Source organism: Panicum virgatum, chromosome 9K (genome assembly GCF_016808335.1).
Source record: "Panicum virgatum strain AP13 chromosome 9K, P.virgatum_v5, whole genome shotgun sequence".
In the NCBI taxonomy this organism is placed as follows: domain Eukaryota; kingdom Viridiplantae; phylum Streptophyta; class Magnoliopsida; order Poales; family Poaceae; genus Panicum; species Panicum virgatum.
The window spans coordinates 38,906,816-38,917,665 of NC_053144.1; the positions used below are offsets into that span (position 1 = coordinate 38,906,816).

The 10,850-nt window shown below is 42.1% G+C and overlaps 1 long non-coding RNA gene across 1 annotated transcript; it reads right to left on the reverse strand.

Annotated features, from left to right (window-relative positions):
* Positions 1–847, reverse strand: LOC120651336. Its single transcript, XR_005666124.1, has 2 exons — positions 784–847; positions 1–256 (listed from the first exon to the last, which is right to left on the reverse strand). It is a non-coding gene; the product is annotated as an uncharacterized LOC120651336 (long non-coding RNA).
* Between the last annotated feature and the right edge of the window lie 10,003 nt (positions 848–10,850).

Genomic DNA, 10,850 nt, shown 5'->3' on the forward strand with positions numbered 1-10,850 from the left:
TTTATTTACGGGCTTAGCCCGTATTAGGAACTTTATTTTCATTTTCATCATAGCCCATAAATTTAGAGGTCAATCTAATTCTATACATACATGGGCCAAGCCCATTTTAACTGCCCAAATAAAAAAGATAGCAGAATCACTTCTTGTAGTTTCTACTTGTTCCTACAATCTTATCCTTAACAAATCTCTTATACTTGCTTGCTCCTTCTTGCATTTAGTCCTACTTTCTTGCTCCTTCCTGCATGTAGTCCTCAACCTGAAAACCACGAGTAAGAAAATATTATCAGCAGAAGATATTTGCAATTGAAACTAACGCTTTGTCATAAACATTTAACACAATAAATGTATTTACAGTCATAAGCATGGTGACAATAGAGCATTCTAGCTGTACAAGAGCAGTGAATGGCTCAAGTTTGCTTATCCAACAAGGCCGCACAACTTTGATCATATCAGTCTGCACAGTGCAACATGTGACTCAACAATTGAATGGGCATTCATCAGCCATGTAAAGAATGAAAGAACTCAAGATTCAGCAAGCCATTAAGTTGCACTTCATGCTACTTGGATTTTGTTATACTTATCATGCTATTTGGATAATTGGGCAGGAAGACTTGGATGGACAAGATACATTTCTAAGAATAGTCGAACTAGAAAATTCACACACTGAATTTTGCATATTTTTTACAATATTAGCAAAGCACACTGCATTGTTATTAAAAATGACTAGTATTCCCAATAGTCAAACCGTAAAGAATAAAGCATTGCTCATGCTTAGTGAAATACCTTCATATATCATATACACTATCAGAGCTCAACATGGCCACAATGGCTGCATTGCCATATATCGTTGGGATGCTCGGGCTGGTACAAGAACGGACAAGGATATGTTTAGTACATAAAAATAGGGGCAGCCAGTGGAGTAATTGTCCATCAAGTGCTTATTACATGTGGAAAACATACACACCACTAGAAATTAAGCTTGCAGCTTGTAGTTGACACATAAATAGAGAAGTTCCAGGTGGTGCAAGAGCATACCTATAAAGCACCAGGTGCAGTTCCAAAAAGCAGAAGCCGTTTCTCTGCTGGGTCTCATCAATAGTTGATTACCTGGTTTGCCAGAGTAGCTGTCCTATCAAATATCAAATATCTAAATGGGTATATGATGAACAAATCCATTATTACAATTAACAGCTAGTATAAGTTTGCACAAGCTGCAGAGCAGCAAAGCAATAGCTCCAAGCATAGAAGAGCACAATGGTACACCAAGTTTCAGATGTCGCCAAGTTTTCTGTTTATGTATTTCCTATCTATTTTCTAGGAAAATTGACAGTTACAAGACAGTTTTGCATATTAAATTTGCATTGCATTTACGAATTCAAGAATAAATGATGTAGCTACACCTACAGAAGAAGCTAACACACTCTGTCTCTAGTTACATAAGCTAGTTATAGAAGCTAACACACCTACAGAAGAATAATTGTTTTTTTGCAGAATGTAAAGGACAATTTCGAGTATAAATCTGATGGTCACGAGAAAAGATCCTGCGGGTATAGAGAAGCCTCTTGTTCTCCCTGTCCTCCTTGGCATACAGAATGTTTTTGCTTCATGCATGCCCAAAAAAAGAGAGCATGGTCGTGAACCAATCACCTCTTGGGAAACGCAATCAAGAAAAAGGCTAGCTCATAGCTGGAACTGGAAACGGCATATCAAGGATCAGCACACCATTCACGACAGAACTTCGTGGTCTCCTCATGGTAGCTCCTACTGCATCCTATATTTATGTACTTCACGGTATGGGAGAGGAGGAACAGATATTTTCTTCTTTAACCATAAAAAAAAACAGTCTACATCCTTTCTTTTATTTCATGCATTTCTCTTATCAGGATTAAACCCATTTAAAAAGAGATTTCCATGAACTTTGATATCATAGTGTGTGTGTATACATATATACATATATGTATATACATATATATATACATATATGTATATATATACTGCTCACAGTGTGTTGAATAGTATTCAACGCCCCGAAATCATAAAAGTGTAAAATCCTTATCATATTTACTCTCGCAACCGAAGGTCGTGGGACAATAAATACACCACAATAATATGTTCCTGACTTCCTGCCCGCTTTCAACACAATAATTTCACATTCACTCCTACCTTTTTTCTCTCATGGAGGTTTTTGAGACTGGCGAGCTTAATTTCACATGCACTCCTACCTTTCTTTCTCTCATGGAGGTTTTTGAGGCTGACGAGCTAGGCGGCGATGGCTAGGGCTGGATATCAAGCCAGCTCGGCTCGTTATGGCTCGGCTCGTTATAGCTCGGCTCGTTAACATATTGGCTCGGCTCGGCTCGTTATACTAACGAGCCAGCAGGCTAGCTCGGCTCGGCTCGTTAGCGAGCTCGAGCTAGCTCGTTTGGCTCGCGAGCCAATGTAGAGAGACAATATGAACACACATCATCACAGAGTATGGCTCGTTTGGCTCGTTATAGCTCGTTTGGCTTGTTCCAATTCTTGCTTCTTATGCTGCTCTTCTTACCCATTTTCCAGCATTGTTCCAATTTTTGCTTCTTATACAACTATTCTAACTCATTTTTTATATAAGCAACCTCTTGTTCATACCTTGAGGAGTCATAAAGCTGACTAAAATAGAACTAAATATATATCATTTTGAACTTAGGGTCAAGGATTGTAGCAATAACTATGACAATGTTCTTCTCTTCCAAATATTTATCAAATTTGTTTAACATTGCAGCACTCATTTTCTTCAAATATGAGTCATTAGAATTTTTTGTCTTTAACAATGCACCCATTTAAATTTGCTGGCTTCATAATTAACTGGCTCGTTATGGCTCGCGAGCGGCTCGCGAGCCAGCTCGAGCTGGCTCGTTATAAAACGAGCTGCCTTTTATAAAACGAGCTGGCTCATTATAAAACGAGTCGAGCTCGAGCCGAGCCATTAACGAGCGAGTCGAGCGAGCTAGCGAGTTACGAGTTTTTCGTCCAGCCCTAGCGATGGCGGCAGTATGCGACGGCTCCAGTTACTGGCCGCACGAACCAGCAGCGGCGCTGCGGCTGGGCAAGGTAGCAGTCTAATCTTTTTTTTTTTCTAATGTTGTGCAGATAACCTTGCATATTCCGCTGGAGAAGCTGCAAGCTAGAAGTACGTTGGGTTAGATGCATGCATGCATAGATGTTTATTCGCTTTCTTTTGTTCCTGGAAAGAGTGTAGTCAAATTTTGTTCATTCGTGTATATGAAGATATCTAGAAATAATTATTTCTTTATTGTATAGATATTACTTGTTCGTACATTTGAAATTACTTCTAGAGAATTACTCCACGAGGAAGTAAAAAAGGATTAGGTACTCCTCGATTTCCATATAAAATTACTCCTTTGTTTACAAACTACTACTTATTCCGGTAACTAATTACTCCTCTCTATGATCACATAGTTCATTCACTGTAGAAAACAAAATCGAGTCTGATTAATTACTCCATGTCTAACTACTTCTCTTTTTTCTAAATAATTACTCCTGACAACTTCTGCAAACTTACTCCTTTGTTCCTTATGACTAACTTTTGTGAATAGCCTTGTTTCACTCCTTAACTAATTACCCCAAGAGGTTGTTTAGGTATGCCATCTTGATGGTGAAATTGGTAAGTTGGACGAAAGATAAACTGAACCATTAAAATTGCCTTCTTGGCAGCCTCAAAAATAATTTTACAGTTATTGTGGATATTACTTCTCTATGTTTCAAATTACTTCCTTGGACAAGAAATTATATTTCCATACAAATGGAGTAATCTTGCCGAACTTATTAAAATACTACTTGAAATTTTACAATTTACTTAAACTTATCGTAGATATATATTCCTTCTCTATGTTTGAAAATTATTTTTTTGAACAAGGAATATATATACCTTGGATAGAAGGGCGGTAATCTTATAGAACTTAACATTATTAAATGAAATACTGATGCATGGATATCCCGTCATGAAGCAAAGAAACCGCATGTCCCTCTCCCAAATCCCGCTCACATTTGTTATAAAAAAAAGACAATCTCGCTCACATTGGAGCATCTCCAATAGTTTCCAATATATTTTTCCCAAATCTTGTTGTTTGCCAACTCCCCAAATAGATATAGAGAGGCAAAATAAACTCCATCTCCAATAGTTTCCAATTTTCCAATTTGTATTCCCTAAAAACAGAAATCGTCGCACCAGGACGTGACGCCGCCCTTCCCTGTGACGCTGCCCCTCGCTGATTATCGTGACGCAAGCTGCAGCCGCCGGCCCTCTGATCAGTGCTAGAACTGGCCTGCTGCTGCCGCCCCTGCCTCGCGAGCACCTCCTGCCGCCGCCCCTGCTGATCGGCGCCGGCAGACATTGTCTGGAGGAACAGGGGAGGAACACGTCAGGCAAGGAACAGGGCAGGCCACCCACGTGCAGTTCAGGCAAGGAAAAGGGCAGGCCATCAATGGCCCAGCACGCCGGCAGGAAGGGCAGGGCGGCCATACGCAGGCCTACGGCGGCGGCGGCGACCACAGAACGCGTCTGCCTATACCCAACGCGAAGGCGACGAACACATGCTACCGTAGGCCTATACCCAACACCGGAGAAAATGGAAAACGGATGGAATTCTATACCTGAACGGCGGTGGCGGCGGCGGCGGCGCAGCTTGTTCTCGACGGCGATGGCGATGGCGTGAAGGAGTGGCCGCGCGGGAAGAAGCCCGCGCGAGAAAAAAAAAACGCGCGAGGGAGGAGGATCGGGAGTTCGGAAGGCTGTGTATTTTTACGCACAAAGAAGATCAATTTGGCAATTGTTAGAAGACGGGGAATTAGAATGGGAAACCATTGGAGACTATTTTTTTGATTTTTCCCAAAAAATCAAAGATGGGGAAGAGAAATAGAGAACTATTGGAGATGCTCTTAAGAGACATGCATGCATGTTTCAAGTGCCCCCCTAAAATCCCTCTCTTGCTACAATTTTACCGATAATGGATAATAGAAGATTCCATGCATGGCGCATGGTCAAAACATTTTAATTTGCATGCCCTACATTCATGGCGCATCCATCATGATGCATGGTCAAAACATTTGTCATGCCGTGCATTCATGGGTCATCCATCATGGAGTCAAAATATTTTGCATGCCCTGCATTCATGGCTCAAGATACGGATGGACAGCAACCGACTCCCATGATGCACACCCAATGTCCGCGGTACCGACCTCCCAGACACATACTGTATTACCAATGGCTTCTCGACCACTACAGTGCGTTGACAAACACACTTGGCACGAAATCACTACGAGCCCGTGCATGGAGATCGGCACACCCGGATCACTTGTCATAATTTTCAGTAGTATTTTTTCATAATATAGAGTAGTATTTTTTGTGCTTTATAGTAGTTCATAACTTGTGAATCATGCCACCATGAGGTCATGCCAGCACACAACAACATAAACACTTCAGCAGTCCATGTGAAATATATTATGGTGGAAATAATTCTATACAATCATTAATCACCTTTTTGAATATGTGCAGATAATAGAGATGTTGCAGATGTTCAAATATGTTTGTGAATTGACGCAAAACATTCACCCATCCGAAGAATCTGTTATTAGTTCCTGTACTAGTGTGCATGTTTTTTGCGGTGTCTTTGGAAGTCTTGTGGTATGATGTTTCACAACAAGGTTAATAGCTGGATCTGAGATCGAATACTTTCCTTATTTTTTATAAAAGTTCTACATACAAGCATAATTCTTGGTTTATGGTGTGTGGTTGGAATACATTTTTTGCCGTTAATGCACTTGAAATAAGTGGAGTATAATTTGTAAGCTTGATTTACGGTTCTTTAGTACTAAAATTACTACAATCAAATTAATGTGCTTCGAGTATATGGTACAACTGCCGAGAAGTTTGAGCATGACATGTGGGAGCCTTTTATTTGAGTTGGTCCCATGTGACCGGACTTTGAATTCCAAGAACTGCAATTGAGTATTGATATTAGTAGTAATATTATCAATATCAAAGAGTATTATCATAAAATTAGAGAAGTAATAACAACATAAACAACTTCTCTATCATTGGGTCGATGTCATAATTAATTTTACTTCTCAAAATTTGGAAAATTACTCCTAGATATTACATGTCTAAATTTTCTAAGAACAAAGGAGTATTTTGTAAAGGAATTTCTAAAATTATGTTTATATAGATGAATGGATTAAATGCCAAGTAAGGAATAATATTGTAGAACAAGGAATAATTGGCCATATACACAAGAAATAAAAATTGAGACCAAAGGAATCTGTGTGTTGTATGAGTCCATCATGTGTTATTTACACATTCTGTAATCATGTTCCAAAATGTTGCATCCAACAAGGATATCTCATTTTAAAACACAAATGCATGCTAATTACTCTCCTAAATCTCACTCAAGTTAGTTTCTGTGCATGAATGCTTTTAACAGCCTCCTAAAATCCCTCATCCTTCAATTTTATGGCAATTGCAGATTCAATGCATTCTTTCTATACATAAAGGCCTGTATATATTTCTCTCACAAATCTCGCTTAAACTAATAGGCTGGCATGCAGGTTTTGACTTCCTCCTAAAATTGCTCTCTAATGCAAATTTGAAATAACATCAATGGAGATTTCTTGCATGCCACATGAACAGCATGCTCAAAAAATTTTGTATGATGACACATGCACTCCATGGACGAAACTGTTTTTTACTATGGACCACGCACCTCCTCATACGGATTATTACCCCCTCATGCTGCCATCCATGCACAACAGGAGATGGCCACGCTTCGAGGGACCAGCTCACCAGCAGTGCTAAAAATTGATGCTGACAAAAAAAAGATGGATTTTACGGTTGCGGAAGCTTGCTAGACCTCTTAGATGTTGCGGCCCCAAGGTACACGCACCATGCTCTACGCACAGCAAGCCTCAGTGGAACATGCAACAAATCAACGATGCTAAAAACTAGATGCGGAACTAATGTACAACCAAATTTTACAATTGTAGCACAGAGCAGATAGGTTTTTACGGTCCTGGAGGCTTGCTGGACCTCCGGCTAGAAGCGCCGCCACAGACGAATCACTAGGTTTACTTCCACAACGCTAACACTGATGACTCGCTACTTTTTACTTCCACACCATCCACTTTATACTCCATCCGGATATGGACAAGGGGCAGCCCTGATTACACGCATGCATGGATCAAATTTTTTTCTTGAAGCCACAACCCACGTAACTGTAACCTAGCTTTTTACTTTCACATATTGCAGTTTATACTGCATCGGACATTTCAAGCAAAAGCACCTCGCTATGACGCGATGATGGGGCCCCTGTTTTACCGGCCAAACAATGCTAAAATAATATACAAGACATTCAAGCTGTATTAAATATTTTAGGCCCGCGTCAAATGACGATATTATGACCAGACCCACAACAAACCACATTAAAAGCCAATCAAACACTATATTTTACTACCGTCTCAATCAAACACTAAATTTTACTACCAACTTAAGCATTAACCGTAATTTGAGTTGTTGGGCGCTGAATATTATTCAACACCCGGGATGCTAAATAGACCAGTCCTCCATCTCTCTATCTCTCTCTCTATATCTATATATATATATATATATATATATATATATATATATATATATATATATATATTAAAATAATAGCTTCAAGTAGAGATTCTGTGTGATAATCTTATTCAATAATTAGTGGATTACAATACTTTCAAATAATGTTGTTTCCTGTAGTTTTTAGTTTTGACATTGAATTACTTTGATATCTTTAGCAAAAAAGCTTTAGCTATAACAATTCTTATCAAAATATTTTACAACCCGTAGCAATGCATGGGCATTCAACTAGTAAAAAGAAAGAGATGAATCTTGTTAGTGTATATTTGGTAGGTTAGGATATGTAATCCCGGACTGACATATGTATCCAAGAGGTGCCTTACCCCCCAAGTCTCTGTACTCTATATATACCATCCAAGGGGCTCAATGTAATACATCGACCACATTATACACATCCTACTTTCCTACATGGTATCACGAGTTAGGGTTTCGACCTAGGCTTCCGCTTTCGCAGCCGCCGCTGCCGTGCCGCACACGGGGAGATCGATCTCCGCTAGGGGCAGCGCCCTCGTAGGATGCCCGGCGGATCCCTCTGATCCGTCGTGCCTGTCGTTGTCAAGCACAGCAAGGAGACCTACCTCGCCACTAGGATCCATCGCCGTCACCTCCACCACCTCCGCGCGGGCGGGTGCCGCCTGCATCCATGGCGCTCCGCGTGGGGCGCCATCGGGCGTCGTCGTGGGAACTGCTGCTGTGTTTCTCTTTTCCCGATCAGAGATCGGGTTTGCGTCGCCCTGTCGTTCGTCGCTGCATCATCGTCGTTGCTCCCGAGAACGAGGTTGTTGTTGCGCGCCCTCACAGGCTGTAGCATCGACGCTCGTGGTCAAACCATCATCGCCGGTGTCGCCGCCTTTTCAGGCGGTGGCGCCATCCACTGCCGGTCCTCGTCAAGCTGGCACTTGATCCGAGTCTGCACCTCTTGCCGTTCTCGCGTGGACACATCCGCCGATGTTGCTGAAGGAAGACCCCGTGCGCTTTTCAGCTGCCTGGTCTACCTTCGCCATCTGCCGCTCACCGTCCTGCTGCTGTTCTCGGCAAGAAGCTGTTGATCTTGTGTACCCGGGTGCCTCGACGACGCTTCGAAATTGCGCCCTCTTCCACGGCTTCGACCACATCCACCTCAACCTCGGCTACTTCGGCACTAAGGGGCTATCATCTACATGAGCTACTCCACTCAAAGCATTCGCACAGGTGTTCCTACTGCGGGGGGATATCTCCATTGTTCTCCAGTCTGTTCGTTCATGTTGCTACCGCTACAACTACGGGGGATGTTAGAGTATATTTGGTAGGTTAGGATATGTAATCCCGGACTGCCATATGTATCCGGGAGGTGCCTTACCCCCCAAGTCTCTGTATTCTATATATACCGCCCAAGGGGCTCAATGCAATACATCGACCACATTATACGCATCCTACTTTCCTATAAATCTGACAAGTAGGTCCCATGTTCTCTCATAATAATAAAATAGGTAGGTCTGTGTTGCGGCCATCACAGGTATGAAGAGTTGAGGACACACTGTTTTGTGACGATATGACATGTTATTTTGTGACGCGCATTTTACTTTTGTCATAATTCCGTAGGGGCTGATGGTTTTGGCGATGAACTATGACGAAATTCATATTTTCACGTGACGCATTTTTACTTCCATCGCGGTTGAGCACTGTTCGAGGGATGCTGCCGAGGGTCTATGACGAGCCTCGAATTTTCGTCATAGATGCAATTTATTCTATGACAAAATTCAAAAAACGTCATACCGGAAAACGTCATGGATGTTGTTATTTCTACTAGTGAATCGATATCACTGATTATGCATTGTTGGCGCCTACCAACGTTCACCACTGGGGAACAGTGATGACGCCCGCAGACGCCAATGGGGGTGGCAGGTTTTTCATGAATCACAAATAAATCTGCAAGCGCACTGAATACCACTATAGCATCTTACCCGGGAGTGTACCGGGGGGTCATTTCTATTTCCACAAGGAAGGCGGTGAATGAAGGTATATAGACTAGTTGATGAACTTTATCTAGATTATATATTCAATTGCATAAACAGAGGTAAGATAAATAACATGGTAGGAGGTACTGTGACACACACACAACTACTCTCAAGATAAATAAATAAAAAAAGATGCTATAGGCCGGGAGCAAAGCAGAAGTTAGAGATCGAGTCAACTGTGTTAGGCTAGCTATATCTATGCTATCTTATGGTTAGATCGTCAGAGATTAAACTATACAACCGGGAGACTGCTATTGAAGCAACGAGAGGAGCCCGTACACCCCGGCGGCTTTATGTACCTCCTACCCCCAATCCTAATGTGGAGGATTACTAGGGATCGAACAGGGCTGTCACCACCTGCTGGCTACCTCTATAAATCGTGGGAAATGTTAACATCCAGCAACACTTAGCTAATCTAGACACCATGTCTACACAAGTAAGCGATACTCTAGTATCCCGCGCGGAGCCCCCATCCTCCGGATGGACAGACATCATATTAGAGAAAATATACGAATACTGGAGTAGTTGACAGAGTTCTAAGGCCAATATGTTAACCATCGCAAGCATAGGGAGAACATGCAATGCAAGCATCGTATAATAACGCAACCAGATCAAGAAGCATATATTCGATAACTCAGAACATACTTCGAGCAGATATCGGTAACCATAGTCTAATTCTATTACAAACAACCGAATATTACAAGAGAGAACTAGAGATGAACCACCGAGCAACTCCGGGGACTCGATGACTCCTAGACTTCTCCTAAACTCCACTAAACCTATAGACTACAAGATGAACTTGAGAAGAGAAGTGAGAGAGGTGAGTGTGTGTGTGTGTGTGCGTGCGTGTGCGCGTGTGTGTTCATTCTCTACCCCCTTCCCTTGTATTTATAGGAGGGAGCCACGACCTCTTCCTTGCAGAACCGACATGAGGAGCCAATGAGGGAGTGCCACGTAGTTGAGATAAGGCGGTGGGGCCCATGGGCTGGTCGGCCGACCAGGGTGGTCGGCTGACGGCCCATGGCCACCAACAACCCCCAGCTTCGACTGTTGGGTTGTCCTGGGCCTCTCCTTGTCTGAACACCGAGGTAGAGCTTGTCTTGAGTGGTCTTGCTTCGGTTCTTGGGCTACACTTAGTCCATTTGAGCCTGAATCGATGCTCTGATATTTTTCATGCATCAAATGAG